This window comes from Physcomitrium patens, chromosome 20, assembly GCF_059467195.1.
Source record: "Physcomitrium patens ecotype Gransden chromosome 20, ASM5946719v1, whole genome shotgun sequence".
Classification (NCBI taxonomy): Eukaryota; Viridiplantae; Streptophyta; class Bryopsida; order Funariales; family Funariaceae; genus Physcomitrium; species Physcomitrium patens.
The window spans coordinates 6,454,449-6,471,880 of NC_143429.1; the positions used below are offsets into that span (position 1 = coordinate 6,454,449).

The following is a 17,432-nucleotide window of genomic DNA, read 5'->3' on the forward strand; positions in this document are numbered from 1 at the left end:
ATTTGTATGTCACTATACCACAATTCTATGCTTTGCATCCACACAAATATTGGCTATAGACAAGTAATAGTGCATTCCTACAACAACTGAATAGCATGACAACAACTCAATAAGGAAAAAAAATGAATACCAACAAGAAGTCAAAATACCAACAAGAATTTGGAGGCAACATCTCTCTTTCATCCTCATCCTTTTTTTGTATATATAAATATATGTATATATATATTTTATTTATTTTTATTTTATTTTATTTTTTATCTTTCTTTCTTCATCTTTTCTTTTTTCTCTTCTCTTCTTTTCTTTCATGTTCTTTTTTTTATCTTTTAATTTATTATATATATATAAATATATAATATTAATAAACTAAGTTTTTTTTTTTTTTTTTTTTTTTTTTTTGACAACAAGGACTACTTCCATTGAACCATTGCCTTGAATTAGCTAACAAAATATATTTTCCATAGAAAATTGTCTTAATAAATTTTATCCTAGGTTGCATCTTTACTATTAGCATCTATTTGCTAATTTTTTTATAAAAAATGTTCTACTAAGCTACAAAATCCATGATTTTTAAGTACAATAATTATATTTTTTGTACTAAATACATAAGTGAGTCAATTTGATGACTCATATATTACTTTGTTGTTGTTACATAGACAATGTAAATACTTAAAATATACTTGTAATGATTGGATCCATATACATACCTTGTCCTTCAATTGAAGATCTATTAGATGCTCCTCTTATAGGTCCTTCAAATCTCTTGCTTTTATTTTTTTCATTAAATAAAAATAAAAATAAAAAAAATCCAAGACCTCCTACCTCAAGCTTGGATATTAGATTCACCACTTATGTTGTATTACGTGTATTCTTACTTGAGAATAAATTAGGCACCTAGCTATAGAAGATAAGTAGAAATGTAATAACAAAATCCTACTAAATCTAATTGAGTCTTAAATAAATCTTAAATAATCTTTAATAACCTTAATAAAATTTTAACCAATTCAAAAGAAATTTAAAATAAGTAACAAAAAAAAATATAAAAAAGTAATAATTAATTTTAAAAAATAATAAAAAATACTAAATAAATATAAAAATAAAACCTTAAAGAAATAATAATAATATTTTAAAAATAACAAAAATAAAAAACTCCTAAAGAAATACTTAAAATACAAAATTTAAATAAATTCTAAGTAAATCCTAATCAAATCTCAATTAATTTCTAATCAAATTTTAAACCTTAGACCTTTTCTAATAAAATCTTAATGAATCTTAGCCAAATCCTAAATCAAATCTTAATGAAATTATAATAAATCCTAAAAAAATCTTTAATCAAATCTTAATAAAATCCTAATGATATCTCAACTAAATCTTAATTAAATCATAATTAAATTCTAATAAAATTCTAAATTAAATCTTAATCAAATTCTAAACAAATCCTAAATAAATCCAAATTGAATCATAAATCTTGAACCAATCTTAATTAAATCTTAAATCCTAAATCAATCCTAATCAAATCCTAAATCCTAAACCAATACTAATCAATTTTTAATCAAATCTTAAATCTTAAATAAATTCTTAATTAATCCTATAATAGATTGAAATCTCAATAATTAATGATTTAATTGTTGATTTTAATTATAAATGTGAACACTTTTTAATAACTAAGTTGGCAACAAGCACAAAAATATTTGAAGAAAATCAAACATATCAAATAGAAGATAATTCCTAAAATTTACTCAGGTATTAGCTAGCCTCCTTCTTCAACCTTGATGCCAATATTTCAAAGCCAAAATATCTTAATTTAACTATTTGATAGGTCTCAAACTTTGCATGATTATTAGATGTCAAGTTTACTACTCATATGCAAAAGTTTATTTCAATCTAACTAACAAATTGATGGATATCTTAGAGTGGTCTTTTAAATCCAATTTTCCAAGAGCTTAATATATTTAGGCTTCAATAAACTTTGAATAAATCATTACATTAAGCTCAAACTTATACTAAAGATTAAACATAATAATTATTATTTAATCAAAAAAAATCACATGTAGATCACTTATAAATTTTGTACAATTTTTCAAAGTACAAGCTCTTTGAATTTCTCAAAATCCAAAGTCACTTGAAAATAACCCTAATTTTGCAAAGCCTTTATAAAGTTGATATACACTCAAATCACTTGAAGCCATCACTCAAAGAACTTCTTTGTTCTCAAATTCCACTCTTTGATTAATCAAAGAATCTCAAAATTATTGTAGGTGTGTAGTTTTGTACTTCAGGGTCTAATTTCGACCTTAGATTATAATTGGTCCTCTTTAGGTATCCACTCTTTATATTTTTAGGCAATTTTTGCTAAAACCTATTCTTAATTTTTTTTTTAAACGTGCTGATATCACTTATTTATCTTATATATTTTGATTTGGTTCATTTAAGGCCCTAAAAAGTAAATAAAATCTCTTTTAAAATAAAGCAGCATTAAGACTAAAGTTTTTATTACCTTCCTATATTTTATCCTTATTTTTTCATTATATCTTTTTATCAGGTTTTTCAGTAATAACTTCCATATTTTAATTTTTCACCATATAGTCATATTAATACATAATATTGTATTTATGTGTACTTGGAATAAACTAACTAACATGTGTATTCTCTAAAGCTACTTCCAATATTTATCAATTACACATTTTCCACAATTGCAAGTTCCTACCAAATTCCATTGGCCACCCAAATTCAATTTTCTACATGAACAACAAAGAAGCCAAAGTTGTATCATATTGTATGATCTTTGCAGCTTCTATAGATCTACTGAAATGAATGGATCTCTCTTTGATGCGGATGCTTGGATAAGTCTGGTATTTATATTAGAAGACCAAAAAATCCTACTTGCAATTATAATTTAAAACAATACTTATAGCTAGGAAGACCTTAGCAATGCCTACATTGCCAAATAAGATTGTTTTTGATGAAATATTATATATGTATATACATATACATATATATATGTATATATATGCTTGAGATATAAAGTAAGTGCTTAGGTACATTGATTTACACAACAACATTATATAGAAGTAATTAGAATATATCAATAAGAATGCAAATTTGATAGATTTCATTGGAAGCGTTATTTTGTCTCTAATTTTGAGTCAATGTTTTTAAAATGACCCTCCAATCTCACTAGCATAGTATTCCATTTTGTGGCTTGATAGCTATTTTAGGCATAATTATTTGTAACTATTTTTGGCAAGCTTCTACTTTCATATACAATAATTTTCATAACTTGCGTTGATAAAGAAAACTTTCTTCACAAATAGACTATAAGTACATGAATCTTTTCATGGAGGCAAGTAATATTAGCTATAATAAGCTTTAAAAAATTGATGCCTATATCTCCTATGCTATTCTTAATCTTTCTCCTTAATTAGTGCAAATACTATATAACTCCTTTAAGTTTTTTTATTGCAATGCCAAAAAGAAAATTTCAAAGAAAGAATTGCATACAGTCATCAAATTGCTTGCACACTACATAAGCAATGTAAATATGTAAAAATTAATAGTAAACACGGATATAAATGATGATCCTTGCATTGATTTGTATAAGTTCAATCCTCTAAATACAAGATTAGAACACATTTCCTATCCACTCGACATGCTATCCATCATGAATAATGTTGCTTTTGTAGAATTTACTATCAAGTCCTTAATAATTGGCTTGTAGGAAGGTTAAAAAGAATGAGGTACAAGTGGAAGGGGCAATGGTCATGTCTTGATAGTGCATTAAATGGCTAGAAGTCTCATGATTATGGTGCAAGTGGTTTTAAGAATGTAGCAACTCCCAAGGGTGGATGATCTCAATTGGTGGAATCAAGAACCGCATGAAGGTGGTTGCATGTGTAGGCTTTGAAATGATTGAGAGGGTTGTCAATGAATGCAACCAAGTTGCTCTGAACAAAAGCATTCATGGAATAGCAGAAAGTAAATGTGTACAATAAGAGCTTAGTATAATTGAATGTTTTGAATGGATACATTTACATGATATTGAAAACCTTGATTCCAATGTGTGCACTAGGGTGCGCATGAATGGAAAGTTGATGTTGGTTTATGGTATGTTTATGGTTTATGGTATGGATTCCAATTGGCGCAAGCCTGGTAATTTGCCTAAATGGTAGGAAGGTGAAGAGAGAATCATGCGATTTAGTGCAAGTCCCTGATGAGAGGTGTATGGAGGGGTGCATCCCCCCCACCCCCTCCCAGGAAAGTGGATTGCCTGGGGCATGGAGGTGGGATGAGGCGATAATGTGTGATGGTGAAGGACATCGGACGTGTTTGAAGATGCAGAACGGGGCGCCCAGACTGCAGATTCGGCAGGTTTGGATGTGAGCGTGGACAGAGAGGTGGCAGGGGCGCAGGAGTAGGACACGGAGGGAGCGGTGAAGCTGCACAATGAGGTGGGCAGCGGCTGGACCACGTTGGCGTGTGGCGAGCAGCAGAAAAGGAAAAGGGGAGGTGAGGAGGCGAATCGAAAAACGGATCGTGTGTTTCAAAAGTGATTTCCGACCAACCGGATTCGAACCAGTGACCTAAGGATACCTGCGAACTCTACAGTCCTCCGCTCTACCAACTGAGCTATGGTCGGACCACCGGCAGGTGCCCATCGCACCACTCCCGCTCGCTCCTTTCACTGCTGCACTCGTCAACCATTTTACCCTCGTACCCACGCCGTGACGACCCCTCAGGCGTCCCACAAAATATGCCACACCGTAAGATCGTTCTTGCAGCATTTCATACACAGAGGGAATACTCGAAGTCAGCCACGACAACATAGCCCCAGGTGGTCAACGCAGTCAACACGAAGAGATCTCTGCGTGCCCGAGCATGGTGAGAACATCTACGATCCGAGTGCCACACTCCAGGATGAAGTCAGTCCCGAGGCAACGCAGAAGATGCTTCGATTCTGGCGACAGAATTGGAAGTGCAGGCACGCCTCCCCGATCAATCGCTCTGACCGCCGCGACACATACACAACCCGGTTTGACATCCAGTCCTGCCTAATCTGGGCGAGATTAGCTTCTGCGTGATGATGCCCGGCTACCCCTGCCCCTGCAAAACGTCGGAACGATGCGCAGTGCAGTTGTGATGATATAAGCTCCTGCTGCTGCTGCGGCGAGGGAGACATGGCAGAGTGGTCGGGTGTTGCATTGGTGTCCATGCATTGGTCGGGCAGAGTAGATCGGGTAGAGGTGGGAGATGTGGATGCAGGGAGAGGGGGAGTCCGCGGAGGAGGAAGGCAAGAGGGCAAAAGTCGTGGTTGAGGGGCTTCTCCGGTGAGGGAGACCAGCGTCCATCGTAGCTGTTCACAGTGGGATTCGAACCCACGCCCTTTCGGACCAGAACCTTAATCTGGCGCCTTAGACCAACTCGGCCATATGAACACAGGCACCGCTGTGCCAACCGACTCTCTCCCGCCGCTTCTGACCACGCTCATCTTTCACCCACTGCGCACTCCTCATTTATCGAACATCACCCACCCTTCACCCTAAACCACACACATGTTCATGCTCGTCACACACTCTTTAGTTCTTTCACCCACAAACCTCATGGATCCACATAAGGAGCACCTACCACACTTGCTTGTACATGCTTGCCATCAATTGTCTTACTCTTCCCTTCTTTTACATCTTATTTTGCAAACATTATTCTTACCATCCCCAATCTTTGCCATGCTCATGATTCTCATTATTTTTTTCATTTTCTCAACATTACAATTTCATGCATTGGCACAATAAAAACATTCATTTTAATGCAACAATAACAATGCAACATATGTCATACGTGCACACATTTCTCAAGTACATAGAAGTTGATAGAATTAAATTAGGTCAATCATGAATTCTTTTATAATAACAAAAATTGAGCATTTGGAATGCTAATTAAATATATAAGTTCACCATGTAGCTACAAAAACTTCTCCAAGAAGCTATATACCTTTAAAGATTTACCGTAGAACTATCTTATTATTCAAACTCTTTGAATCTAGGTCTTGTTGGTCTTATGAAGCTTCTACATTATCTTTTCATTAATTGATGTGTGTGTGGAGATATCACTATAGCTCTCTTCAACCTCAAAGTTATTTTTTTTGTTATTTGATAGTTTGAATTTCAACCAAACTGTGTTGCATGTTTGATCAAAATTTGGTGATCACTTTTGAATATTATCAAATTTTGCTACTTTATATTTGATGTGGCTTTGCAATACTAACTCAGTGTCATTTCTTTTGCCATAATTAATGGTTTATAGGCCTAATTCGTATTAAGAAGATTCTACACCAACTATAGTTTATGGCCATTTCATCTAGAATTTAATTTAATAAAATATAGAATGCTAAAATAGGATGAAATATGGTAGAGACAACATGTTGCATAAGTTTTCCAAAGAAGACTATGATTCAAAAAATTAACAGCAATGAAAATAAATAAAATAGTTTTTTGAATTTTGTCTTAGTTTTATACTTAGGTTACTCTTAATTACTTATATTTGATACTTGTGATTTTGAAATATTTCATAATAAATTATTATATACTATTTTTTTGGCCTTTAGTTGTTTAACTTAATTCATTTTAATTTAATATAATTAAACCTAAATCCTAAATTTAATCCTAAATCCTAAACCCTAAATCTCTAGGACACTTGTAACCCCTAAATCCTAAACCCTAAATCCATCACTATCCATACCACAAGTCTTGGACATCAATGTGGAGTCTTCTTATATCTTTTGGTGTTATATGTATTTTTATAAGAAATGTACAATATATACAAAATACTCTTTATTAAATGTAATAAGAAATGTACATGAATCCAACCTATTAAAGTATAGAATGAATAATAATGAAGCCAAAACTAATGAAATGATTTTTTAAATTGAATTCATTCTAAAAACAATGTACAAGCATCTTTAATATTTTTTTCATATTTCATTGGTTCTATTTATTCACAAAATTCAAACAACAAATAATATTTTAAAATAAAGTGATGTTTAATTTAAGATAATTAATGCTAATAAAATATTTGATTTTAAAATCCAATATCATCAAATAATATAAAAATAACTCGAGATTTTTTCTAATAAAAAAATATATATTAAAATTCTTTCATAATAGCCAAAACAACCAAATATAATAAAAATAATAATTTTTTTTTATTATTATACATGAATTATCAAGTTCTTATAGTAAAAAATTTAACATATATTCACTCTAACTACATATATCATTAAAACCAAACAATAAAATATACAAGAAAATCTAACATAATTTGTGTCATCAAATCAAAATCACTTGAATTAATTAATATACTAATGGCTAGTGAATCAATGAAAATAGCTAAAAAAACCTATATTCAAGCTAACAGAAATCCATCTTGACTTTTTAACCACCATATTATAAGAGACTTTATTTTTGCATCATCATTTCATAATCTTAACCAATATGTTATTTTGGAAATAAATTAAATTTAAAAAAAAATTATTCACATTTAGCTATAAAAATCCTCTCAAAATTGAATAAATGTAATAAAAAATCAAGTAATTATGAAGGACGTGCTTTGTGGAAGTCTTCAAAACCTCTTAGAATCTTCCTAGCTAAATGAAGTTTCTTCAGAAGCTTCTTATTTAGTAGTATAAATGGAAGTTGAGCCTGAAGAGCTCTTTAGTCTCAACAATACATCTCTTAGAACTCTAGCTCATATCTCTTGGTATTATTCTTGTACTCATCAAGTTTATATTAACTTTCTCATAGTACTCTCTATGTTTAGCTTCTTCTTCTATTCTTTGTAAAATACATCCATGACAATGACTATCTTTTCAAAAGATTGTCCTTTATGAATCTTCTTTTAGATTTCTAGTATTATAATATTCAATGCTATCAAAATACATTTAAAATTAGATTGGATTCATAAAATAAAATTATCATTCTGAGAAATATAGTTGTTTGTTCTAAAGAAATTATATGATATTTCGACATAAAAAATTATACTTGATCAAATCATTTAAGATCAAATTTATAAAATAATAATCATAATATTTAAGAGATGATAAGAGAATATTAAAAAGTGAAAAATCACATTGAATAAGGATATGATTGTTGCTGAAAAGCAAAAATAAAGTGAACTTGTTTACTCCAACAACAAAATTTGAAAAAAAAAATTCAACTATATGAAACCATGAAATTTTCTACAATTTGTCTTAAAATTGTTAGAAAAATCCACACTTGAGTCTTCAAAAATTTAATAAATAACTACATCCTAATCTCATGCCTTCAAATGATTTCAAAATACACTATTACTTGATTTATTTGAAAACTTTAAGATTCTTCAAATTGCCAATGCTCTCTGGAAGTGCCTCAAAGGATTTACAAATCAAAAGAATTCAAAATTGCCCAGGCTCTCTGGGAGTGCCTTCCAGGATCCACATTCTCCCAAATACAACTCCACAAGAGAGTTCAAATTGCCCATGCTCTTTGAAAGTGCCTTCAAGAATCCACATTCTTCCAAATCCAACTCCACAAGAGAATTCAAATTACCCATGCTCTCTAGAAGTGCCTTCAAGGATCCACATTCTCTCAAATACAACTCCACAAGAGAGTTCAAATTACCATTAGTATTGTATGTCATTATATATACAAGAAATCAATTTTTAATTTTATAATAGAAAAACCATGTACATAAGATTTTGTGCATCATTCATTGTAATTTGTACGAATTAAAAAATGTTGTCGCTCTTATAAACTTGGAGCTCTATTATAAATTCTTATGTAATTTATTTGCCAGAAAACCATGTATTCCTTATTCTTTTCTTCTTGTATTAAATTACAAATAAAAATACAATTTTCATCACTTTTGAAAATCAAAAGCTCTATATCATAGTTTGTTGTTGTCAAAACTTTTATTTCAATCAAGTCCCATATTATTTTGTAGAATGAATTACTTAAACTTTTCTCATCTTTACTAATAAGTCATTTTATATTTCTTTTCATATTTCTTGATTAATATTTAATGAAATTTTATATATAATTATATATTTTTAAAATTTGATTTATTATAATATATCATGGTATAATAATATAAAATGATTCAAACTATCAAATAACAAAAAAAATAACTTTGAGGTTGAAGAGAGCTATAGTGATATCTCCACACACACATCAATTAATGAAAAGATAATGTAGAAGCTTCATAAGACCAACAAGACCTAGATTCAAAGAGTTTGAATAATAAGATAGTTCTACGGTAAATCTTTAAAGGTATATAGCTTCTTGGAGAAGTTTTTGTAGCTACATGGTGAACTTATATATTTAATTAGCATTCCAAATGCTCAATTTTTGTTATTATAAAAGAATTCATGATTGACCTAATTTAATTCTATCAACTTCTATGTACTTGAGAAATGTGTGCACGTATGACATATGTTGCATTGTTATTGTTGCATTAAAATGAATGTTTTTATTGTGCCAATGCATGAAATTGTAATGTTGAGAAAATGAAAAAAATAATGAGAATCATGAGCATGGCAAAGATTGGGGATGGTAAGAATAATGTTTGCAAAATAAGATGTAAAAGAAGGGAAGAGTAAGACAATTGATGGCAAGCATGTACAAGCAAGTGTGGTAGGTGCTCCTTATGTGGATCCATGAGGTTTGTGGGTGAAAGAACTAAAGAGTGTGTGACGAGCATGAACATGTGTGTGGTTTAGGGTGAAGGGTGGGTGATGTTCGATAAATGAGGAGTGCGCAGTGGGTGAAAGATGAGCGTGGTCAGAAGCGGCGGGAGAGAGTCGGTTGGCACAGCGGTGCCTGTGTTCATATGGCCGAGTTGGTCTAAGGCGCCAGATTAAGGTTCTGGTCCGAAAGGGCGTGGGTTCGAATCCCACTGTGAACAGCTACGATGGACGCTGGTCTCCCTCACCGGAGAAGCCCCTCAACCACGACTTTTGCCCTCTTGCCTTCCTCCTCCGCGGACTCCCCCTCTCCCTGCATCCACATCTCCCACCTCTACCCGATCTACTCTGCCCGACCAATGCATGGACACCAATGCAACACCCGACCACTCTGCCATGTCTCCCTCGCCGCAGCAGCAGCAGGAGCTTATATCATCACAACTGCACTGCGCATCGTTCCGACGTTTTGCAGGGGCAGGGGTAGCCGGGCATCATCACGCAGAAGCTAATCTCGCCCAGATTAGGCAGGACTGGATGTCAAACCGGGTTGTGTATGTGTCGCGGCGGTCAGAGCGATTGATCGGGGAGGCGTGCCTGCACTTCCAATTCTGTCGCCAGAATCGAAGCATCTTCTGCGTTGCCTCGGGACTGACTTCATCCTGGAGTGTGGCACTCGGATCGTAGATGTTCTCACCATGCTCGGGCACGCAGAGATCTCTTCGTGTTGACTGCGTTGACCACCTGGGGCTATGTTGTCGTGGCTGACTTCGAGTATTCCCTCTGTGTATGAAATGCTGCAAGAACGATCTTACGGTGTGGCATATTTTGTGGGACGCCTGAGGGGTCGTCACGGCGTGGGTACGAGGGTAAAATGGTTGACGAGTGCAGCAGTGAAAGGAGCGAGCGGGAGTGGTGCGATGGGCACCTGCCGGTGGTCCGACCATAGCTCAGTTGGTAGAGCGGAGGACTGTAGAGTTCGCAGGTATCCTTAGGTCACTGGTTCGAATCCGGTTGGTCGGAAATCACTTTTGAAACACACGATCCGTTTTTCGATTCGCCTCCTCACCTCCCCTTTTCCTTTTCTGCTGCTCGCCACACGCCAACGTGGTCCAGCCGCTGCCCACCTCATTGTGCAGCTTCACCGCTCCCTCCGTGTCCTACTCCTGCGCCCCTGCCACCTCTCTGTCCACGCTCACATCCAAACCTGCCGAATCTGCAGTCTGGGCGCCCCGTTCTGCATCTTCAAACACGTCCGATGTCCTTCACCATCACACATTATCGCCTCATCCCACCTCCATGCCCCAGGCAATCCACTTTCCTGGGAGGGGGTGGGGGGGATGCACCCCTCCATACACCTCTCATCAGGGACTTGCACTAAATCGCATGATTCTCTCTTCACCTTCCTACCATTTAGGCAAATTACCAGGCTTGCGCCAATTGGAATCCATACCATAAACCATAAACATACCATAAACCAACATCAACTTTCCATTCATGCGCACCCTAGTGCACACATTGGAATCAAGGTTTTCAATATCATGTAAATGTATCCATTCAAAACATTCAATTATACTAAGCTCTTATTGTACACATTTACTTTCTGCTATTCCATGAATGCTTTTGTTCAGAGCAACTTGGTTGCATTCATTGACAACCCTCTCAATCATTTCAAAGCCTACACATGCAACCACCTTCATGCGGTTCTTGATTCCACCAATTGAGATCATCCACCCTTGGGAGTTGCTACATTCTTAAAACCACTTGCACCATAATCATGAGACTTCTAGCCATTTAGTGCACTATCAAGACATGACCATTGCCCCTTCCACTTGTACCTCATTCTTTTTAACCTTCCTACAAGCCAATTATTAAGGACTTGATAGTAAATTCTACAAAAGCAACATTATTCATGATGGATAGCATGTCGAGTGGATAGGAAATGTGTTCTAATCTTGTATTTAGAGGATTGAACTTATACAAATCAATGCAAGGATCATCATTTATATCCGTGTTTACTATTAATTTTTACATATTTACATTGCTTATGTAGTGTGCAAGCAATTTGATGACTGTATGCAATTCTTTCTTTGAAATTTTCTTTTTGGCATTGCAATAAAAAAACTTAAAGGAGTTATATAGTATTTGCACTAATTAAGGAGAAAGATTAAGAATAGCATAGGAGATATAGGCATCAATTTTTTAAAGCTTATTATAGCTAATATTACTTGCCTCCATGAAAAGATTCATGTACTTATAGTCTATTTGTGAAGAAAGTTTTCTTTATCAACGCAAGTTATGAAAATTATTGTATATGAAAGTAGAAGCTTGCCAAAAATAGTTACAAATAATTATGCCTAAAATAGCTATCAAGCCACAAAATGGAATACTATGCTAGTGAGATTGGAGGGTCATTTTAAAAACATTGACTCAAAATTAGAGACAAAATAACGCTTCCAATGAAATCTATCAAATTTGCATTCTTATTGATATATTCTAATTACTTCTATATAATGTTGTTGTGTAAATCAATGTACCTAAGCACTTACTTTATATCTCAAGCATATATATACATATATATATGTATATGTATATACATATATAATATTTCATCAAAAACAATCTTATTTGGCAATGTAGGCATTGCTAAGGTCTTCCTAGCTATAAGTATTGTTTTAAATTATAATTGCAAGTAGGATTTTTTGGTCTTCTAATATAAATACCAGACTTATCCAAGCATCCGCATCAAAGAGAGATCCATTCATTTCAGTAGATCTATAGAAGCTGCAAAGATCATACAATATGATACAACTTTGGCTTCTTTGTTGTTCATGTAGAAAATTGAATTTGGGTGGCCAATGGAATTTGGTAGGAACTTGCAATTGTGGAAAATGTGTAATTGATAAATATTGGAAGTAGCTTTAGAGAATACACATGTTAGTTAGTTTATTCCAAGTACACATAAATACAATATTATGTATTAATATGACTATATGGTGAAAAATTAAAATATGGAAGTTATTACTGAAAAACCTGATAAAAAGATATAATGAAAAAATAAGGATAAAATATAGGAAGGTAATAAAAACTTTAGTCTTAATGCTGCTTTATTTTAAAAGAGATTTTATTTACTTTTTAGGGCCTTAAATGAACCAAATCAAAATATATAAGATAAATAAGTGATATCAGCACGTTTAAAAAAAAAATTAAGAATAGGTTTTAGCAAAAATTGCCTAAAAATATAAAGAGTGGATACCTAAAGAGGACCAATTATAATCTAAGGTCGAAATTAGACCCTGAAGTACAAAACTACACACCTACAATAATTTTGAGATTCTTTGATTAATCAAAGAGTGGAATTTGAGAACAAAGAAGTTCTTTGAGTGATGGCTTCAAGTGATTTGAGTGTATATCAACTTTATAAAGGCTTTGCAAAATTAGGGTTATTTTCAAGTGACTTTGGATTTTGAGAAATTCAAAGAGCTTGTACTTTGAAAAATTGTACAAAATTTATAAGTGATCTACATGTGATTTTTTTTGATTAAATAATAATTATTATGTTTAATCTTTAGTATAAGTTTGAGCTTAATGTAATGATTTATTCAAAGTTTATTGAAGCCTAAATATATTAAGCTCTTGGAAAATTGGATTTAAAAGACCACTCTAAGATATCCATCAATTTGTTAGTTAGATTGAAATAAACTTTTGCATATGAGTAGTAAACTTGACATCTAATAATCATGCAAAGTTTGAGACCTATCAAATAGTTAAATTAAGATATTTTGGCTTTGAAATATTGGCATCAAGGTTGAAGAAGGAGGCTAGCTAATACCTGAGTAAATTTTAGGAATTATCTTCTATTTGATATGTTTGATTTTCTTCAAATATTTTTGTGCTTGTTGCCAACTTAGTTATTAAAAAGTGTTCACATTTATAATTAAAATCAACAATTAAATCATTAATTATTGAGATTTCAATCTATTATAGGATTAATTAAGAATTTATTTAAGATTTAAGATTTGATTAAAAATTGATTAGTATTGGTTTAGGATTTAGGATTTGATTAGGATTGATTTAGGATTTAAGATTTAATTAAGATTGGTTCAAGATTTATGATTCAATTTGGATTTATTTAGGATTTGTTTAGAATTTGATTAAGATTTAATTTAGAATTTTATTAGAATTTAATTATGATTTAATTAAGATTTAGTTGAGATATCATTAGGATTTTATTAAGATTTGATTAAAGATTTTTTTAGGATTTATTATAATTTCATTAAGATTTGATTTAGGATTTGGCTAAGATTCATTAAGATTTTATTAGAAAAGGTCTAAGGTTTAAAATTTGATTAGAAATTAATTGAGATTTGATTAGGATTTACTTAGAATTTATTTAAATTTTGTATTTTAAGTATTTCTTTAGGAGTTTTTTATTTTTGTTATTTTTAAAATATTATTATTATTTCTTTAAGGTTTTATTTTTATATTTATTTAGTATTTTTTATTATTTTTTAAAATTAATTATTACTTTTTTATATTTTTTTTTGTTACTTATTTTAAATTTCTTTTGAATTGGTTAAAATTTTATTAAGGTTATTAAAGATTATTTAAGATTTATTTAAGACTCAATTAGATTTAGTAGGATTTTGTTATTACATTTCTACTTATCTTCTATAGCTAGGTGCCTAATTTATTCTCAAGTAAGAATACACGTAATACAACATAAGTGGTGAATCTAATATCCAAGCTTGAGGTAGGAGGTCTTGGATTTTTTTTATTTTTATTTTTATTTAATGAAAAAAATAAAAGCAAGAGATTTGAAGGACCTATAAGAGGAGCATCTAATAGATCTTCAATTGAAGGACAAGGTATGTATATGGATCCAATCATTACAAGTATATTTTAAGTATTTACATTGTCTATGTAACAACAACAAAGTAATATATGAGTCATCAAATTGACTCACTTATGTATTTAGTACAAAAAATATAATTATTGTACTTAAAAATCATGGATTTTGTAGCTTAGTAGAACATTTTTTATAAAAAAATTAGCAAATAGATGCTAATAGTAAAGATGCAACCTAGGATAAAATTTATTAAGACAATTTTCTATGGAAAATATATTTTGTTAGCTAATTCAAGGCAATGGTTCAATGGAAGTAGTCCTTGTTGTCAAAAAAAAAAAAAAAAAAAAAAAAAAAACTTAGTTTATTAATATTATATATTTATATATATATATATATATATATATATATATATATATATATAATAAATTAAAAGATAAAAAAAAGAACATGAAAGAAAAGAAGAGAAGAGAAAAAAGAAAAGATGAAGAAAGAAAGATAAAAAATAAAATAAAATAAAAATAAATAAAATATATATATACATATATTTATATATACAAAAAAAGGATGAGGATGAAAGAGAGATGTTGCCTCCAAATTCTTGTTGGTATTTTGACTTCTTGTTGGTATTCATTTTTTTTCCTTATTGAGTTGTTGTCATGCTATTCAGTTGTTGTAGGAATGCACTATTACTTGTCTATAGCCAATATTTGTGTGGATGCAAAGCATAGAATTGTGGTATAGTGACATACAAATCATGATGTTGGGACATTCTTTAGATTAATAAAAGCTCTTCACCTTCATCCGACCTCTATTTACTAGTGTTTTTGGCTTTATTTCATATTATTATCTGAAATTTTTTGTAAAGTCTTCTTTTTCAAAGGCTTTTTTTGGAGTAGTCAGTGATCTATTTTAAGTTGGCCCTTTAGTATGCACTGGTTTTAGATTCCACTTCCAACACTTGGACTAGTTTGAATTGTAAGTCTTGGAAGTCAGCACCATCTTTAACAATTTTAGGCTATCTAGCTCTATTTACAAAGTTGTATATAACTTGCTTTTTTATTAAAGATCCAAAAGATGATCAATGACATATGCATATAACTATTGTTGAGGCTTCCAAAGCCTTCTTTATAGATTGATGATGACCCATGAAAGGAGTATAAGCTTTTGTTGAGGCTCAAGTTAGGCAATAAATGCTGCAAAGTAGTTGCTAATTGATACACAATTCTAAAATTTTGAGTTTTGTTGACCATGGTCTTGAGTTGAAGCTTGTTGTTCCTCGTTAGAAGCTAGGATCTAGAAGAAGAGTAGAATTAGAAGTAGATAGGTAAGTGTGAGTTATAGAATCCACCAATTTAGTCATTGCCAATTCCATATCATCATCGAACTCTATTATGGACTTTAAGCATCTTCTAAAGATTCTTTTTGATAAAAATCGATATCAATATGAGTTCAGAATAAATCAAAGGGATGTTGCAATTAGTTTTGCATTGCCATCATTATTCAACAAAAGAGTCAATGTATCAAGAGCCCAAGTATAAGAAGATGAGACTTTAGAGGCTATCAAGATTCTAAAGGGTTGTAGTCCAACAAGTGTGAGAATTCTTTATTTCAATATCATTTTCTTATAAGATTTTTTTTCAGATAGTATTGATAGTATAACAATCATGTTTATAAATTGAATAATTTTGGCATCGTTATACAACTTTGAAAATGGTTAAAAATCTTAATTGGATGAATAAAGATGATTAGATGAAGTTAGGTTGATGTGGATTAAATTTTAAATTAAATGAATTAAAATCTAAAGTGGATGATAAATTATGGATGAAGATTGATTGAAATTTGATGAATTTTTATTTGTAGATGAAAAGTAATTTATAGATGAAAACTTATACTTGGATGATTTTTTGATAATAGATAAAAAAATCATAAATAATAAATAAATAAATAAATAAATAAATAAATAAAGAAGTAATTTCTTTGGTATATATTTATAAAGGAATTATCATCATTAATATAGATTAATGGTAGAAGTTGGGCTTGATTACTTAGGTGTTAAGAATATTATTATAAGTTTGAGTTGATTAAGATTTAAGTAATAGATGTTACTTCTAAAATTTACATAGTTAATCCATTTGTTGTAAATTAGAATAAACTTCCAAGTAGTAGAGATTTATTTTAGCTCTTACAATGATTGTTAGAAAGTTTTAGCAATCAAAGCATTGCAAGCAATGATTAACAAAGTTGACCAATTTAATAGAAGAAATATTTTTAAGTATTTAAAATATTATGTGTGGAAAATGGAATTAAATCCGATTTTTGAGAAGAAAATGATTGAGCTATTTAAACTTGCCATAGTATTGGAAATAAAAAAAATATGTTATATCAATTATAAAGTATTATAGGAGTTAATGGAAGACATTTTTATATATATTAAAAGACAAATATTTCTTAGATATTGATTGTATTACAAAGAAATTATTTCTAAAGTAGATTGAGTAGCCTAACAAGAATTTATAAGCAAAAGAACTATTAAGAGAGTTTGAAAGAGAATATTCTTGATTATCAAAGGTAGAAAAGTTAATATTGGAGTCAAACGAGGTTCAATTATTTTTTCAAGCTGCCGATGGAGAATTACAAGAAAAATTGGAATTTCTTCTTAAAGACATAAAAGATGGTGAAGAATTCACAACAAAGTAAAAAAATATTGAAGATATTGTGGATCTACTTGGAAAATGATAAAAGTTTAGGGATATGTTTGATATTTTAATACATATAAGAAGATACCTTAAAATCGAGTACATACAATATGATCAATAATAGCTATCATTCAATCTCTTGTACTACAACAAAGAGAGTAGATATAAGAGCTAAAGAGATTTT

The 17,432-nt window shown here is 31.1% G+C and overlaps 4 non-coding genes across 4 annotated transcripts; 2 read left to right on the plus strand and 2 right to left on the minus strand.

Moving 5' to 3' along the window:
• Nucleotides 1-4,549: 4,549 nt before the first annotated feature.
• TRNAY-GUA (transfer RNA tyrosine (anticodon GUA)) lies at nucleotides 4,550-4,633 on the minus strand. The gene is given in 2 exon segments: nucleotides 4,550-4,585; nucleotides 4,597-4,633. It is a non-coding gene; the product is annotated as a tRNA-Tyr (tRNA).
• Nucleotides 4,634-5,348: 715 nt separating this feature from the next.
• On the minus strand, nucleotides 5,349-5,429 carry TRNAL-AAG (transfer RNA leucine (anticodon AAG)). Its single transcript has one exon. It is a non-coding gene; the product is annotated as a tRNA-Leu (tRNA).
• Nucleotides 5,430-9,846: 4,417 nt separating this feature from the next.
• Nucleotides 9,847-9,927, plus strand: TRNAL-AAG (transfer RNA leucine (anticodon AAG)). The gene has a single exon. It is a non-coding gene; the product is annotated as a tRNA-Leu (tRNA).
• Nucleotides 9,928-10,642: 715 nt separating this feature from the next.
• On the plus strand, nucleotides 10,643-10,726 carry TRNAY-GUA (transfer RNA tyrosine (anticodon GUA)). Its single transcript is given in 2 exon segments — nucleotides 10,643-10,679; nucleotides 10,691-10,726. It is a non-coding gene; the product is annotated as a tRNA-Tyr (tRNA).
• The last annotated feature ends 6,706 nt before the right edge of the window (nucleotides 10,727-17,432 follow it).